This window comes from Sitodiplosis mosellana, unplaced genomic scaffold, assembly GCF_009176505.1.
Source record: "Sitodiplosis mosellana isolate CC-2019 unplaced genomic scaffold, AAFC_SMos_1.0 Smas_scaffold_6165, whole genome shotgun sequence".
Taxonomy (NCBI): Eukaryota; Metazoa; Arthropoda; class Insecta; order Diptera; family Cecidomyiidae; genus Sitodiplosis; species Sitodiplosis mosellana.
In genome coordinates, this window is record NW_022601406.1 from 1 (window position 1) to 3,887 (window position 3,887).

Consider the following 3,887-nt stretch of genomic DNA (forward strand, 5'->3'; position numbering starts at 1 on the left):
GGAAATATCCAAATAATAATTTTGTAATTGATTGAATTGTATCAATAACATCGATAAACACTACGTCTTTATTTCGTTATTTATTATTCGATGTAGAACATGGATTAATTTAAGAATAATTAAGAGCAGCCCATTGAAAAAAAACTTGAAATTTACGGGAGATTTCGGGGTATTTATTGCACAATTTGCAATAGAAAAAACGCCGTGAACCATCAGCTTGCTGAACACTATAAGAATGGATGTAATTTGCGTATTTTGGATCATATTCTGGCTCATCGATTTTTCCCAGGGAAATATTTTGGAACTGTGAAGTAGTCGGTTCTACTTGCGAATATGAAAAAGAACTAATCACTCCAAGTTGGAACGGTGATTTAAGAAGAATAAATTTCATTGTTTTTTGTGGCAAGATTCCGATTCTGATTCGGATTCGACAAAAGTGTCGTAGAATTCCGGCACTGAGATGAGATATGAAATCTGAGATGAGATTTCATCTTAGCGTCCCATTGTGATGTACATTTTTGTACTGCAAATGCGTTGAAAAAACGTAACGCATTGAATTTAGCGGCTGAATCAGCTTCAAAGCGTTCAGATAGCTAGCTGAAATTATCTCAATATATTGTCTGGTGTCATCAATAATGATCAACAGTTGTGTAATGTGTATACAATTTTTTTTATCAGAATAAACTCAAACAAGAGCGAAATTAATTGAACAGTTGGGATCAAAAACCAAAATAAAAGCCATAAGTTTTTGCATGGACATGTTACATTTAAGAAAAGTTCGAAAATACTTATGTATTGTTTTCCAACTCAGACTTTCAATTTAATCTTTCTAATATAAACAAATTCATCATTCGTGGTTTTCTGTGTTGAAATAACACAGAAATATTTATTTTTTTTAACAGCCCGATTTGGTTTTTAGGGCAGCCCATTCGGGATTTAGAGTAGCCCAAAACGGCAAGAGCAGCCCGTTAAATTAATCCATGATGTAGAAAATAGAATGGAAAAAATCTAGGGGAATATCACGCTCCTGAATCTTGTGAGATCTTTGAAATAACATCAATAGTATGACATATTTTCGAATATTCCGAATAAATAAATCAGATTTTTGTGGATTTTAGAGATATTTGGGATTTTTGGCATTGAATCCAAATAGATACATTTAAATATCATTTATAATCACAAATATCCACAATATTCCGCCGTATTCACCAATATCCACCATATTTCATACGACAGATTCTTAGAGATATATTGAATTTTTTTGAAATATTGGAAATAATCTAAGCGTGATATTCCCCTAGGAAAAAATCAGATCCACGGAATAAAATGTGTTGGATAGCGGCAATTCATTATGGCATTAATTTTCATTTTCCATGAACAAAAAGCCGATTTCAATTTGCATTGCTATTATTCAATAATAATAATTGGTAGCTTTGATTGAAATATTGCTCGCCATCGGTGATTAGATAAAAGTTGTCGAAATCAAATGAATATTCAATTTGGCAATCAGATATGATTCGGGTAAATAAGTGATGAACGCGAAATACCTTTCGATTAATTCTAGATAATTTATCAGACATTTTATTATTAGTTTCGGGAATAATTTGATATCGTCTGAAATTTGCATATATAAAGGGCTAGATTTATACGGAGCAATTTATTCAGAATTACAAATTTCTGGCAAACCAAACGAAACCGTGAGAAAATGAAGTCATTTAAATTCGTAACTTTGTGCTTTGCTGTATTGTCATTTGCGCTGCTATCTTCGAAGGCAAACGTTATTAAAAGCCCACCTGAAGATGCAAGACTTAATCGTTGGCTTGAGTATATTCAAGAGCAAGAGGGAAATTTGGAAATGGGACCTGAGAACGAAGCAGTTATCATAATGGGAAATGATCGATCAGGCAAAACTACACTTTCACTATTACTAACCGATGGCGACATGGACGGAATTCAAAAGCCAAATGGATCATTCCACTTTACCGATCAGAATAATTGCATTGCCACCGGGATTGATCGTAAACAAAGAATTCCCATGTTATTGGTTGACGAAAGCAGTGACACAACATACTACGACTGGACTGGATTCGAGTTTGCAACTGGACCAGATGCCGAATTGGTTGAGCATGACATTTTGGCGTCTCATTTCTTGAAAATATTCGCCAAATCAATGAAAGCAGTCAAGTTTGTGTTTACAGTTTCGGAAAGTATCCTTGATCCAACTGAACAAATGGAAACGTTTTTGGAGTTTGTACACCGTTTAACCGACTTGATCAAAAACATTGACAAGTATCGTGATGCGATCGCCGTGGTTGTCACCAAAGTTAGAGGTCAATTTCAATGCAAGAAAACTGATTCGTATGATTGGCATACTGAGAAATTACATATTGAGGAGATTGGCACCCGCTTAGAATCGGCAAAAAGAGAATTAGAGTTAAGACTGCAACACCATGATGATAGACATGATGACAAACATGGATATACCCGGGTGGACTTGGAACGCATGAAACAATTGGTTGATATTTTGTTGGAGAAAAAGGATGGACGTTACCAACGAATTGGAATACTCCGCGAGCCACAAGAGGACATCCCGGTGAAATATATGACTGTACAACAACATGAAAAGTTAGCCATTCGAAAGATCATCAATGATTATCTTCATTTTGTTGCAACACATTTTGATGACTTTGGCTACGCCGTTTCAAAACAAACCGAAAAGGAGCAAGGCTATGACAAATTGAAAGCGCACTTGGAACAATGAACAAATCTATTCCACACTTTTACTTTGGAATTTTATCGGGGATTTTTTTTTATCGAATCATATAATATATCATATTGTATTTCATTTAAATTCAGATAAATAGCATGTTGCGATTTACTTTTGAAATGTACCTCACATTAGTTCAAATGAAAGCCGTCATGTAATCATACGAACAGCGCTCAAATCGTTTTGTAGAATTTTCATACAAAATGACAGTGAGGCACTTTTGCAACATGCTATTTCATCTTAACCAAGGTTTTTTCTTCGGGCACTTTGATTTTCATACTTTTTATAAATGCAAATAATTTGCAATAATAAACAATTGAAAATAATATGAAAATTGTGATTTTTTTTCCTTTTGAATTGTATTTAATGGTTCACGTGCATTTGGGCACTTTGCAACTGACGCCTGACAAGGGCATGGTGCAATAGAATTTTCTTTTCAGTTTTGATGAACTTTTCGTATGTGTATCGCAACGTTTCGAAAAATATAACAATATTTTGAAGGGACAGATTTGCGTGTTAGAATTTCTATGGTGGAGGAATCAAACACCCACAGACATGGGTATAAATCAAACCAATTGAAATGAACTCTAACAAATCACTTTATCCCTTACCATATTTTTCAATAAATCATCACCTTTGATACCGCAAATGCTGTGCACGTCGTTGTCTTCCATTCGTTGAAACTGTTGGGTATGCAGTTCAAGCAACTAAACCGAAATGTATTGAAAAGTACACAGATGGACATCCGTTTTGTTTTCAAGCTTGTAAAATTCTATGCAAAAAGTTCTAATGAAATGAAATTCGAATTCAGATTTTATTTTTGGCCAGTTTGCATCTATTTTGTGAACATTATTTACAGTTTTAAAACGGGATAAACAATAATAAATTGGTTAATCATTCAAATCTGTGTATGTGTGTGTTTGTATTTTTTGTTTTGTTCCTCTCATCGTTGTTGATCTCTATTAAAAACAAAAACGAATTTTACAAAGTTCAATTTTGGTTTGTCAATTGTGCCCGTGTGAAAACAAAATGGAATACAATCTTTGCATGGGCTTTCCATTTGACATTTCAACAAATAAGAAAACAATGACAAGAGATCGAGATTTAAACAAACAAAATA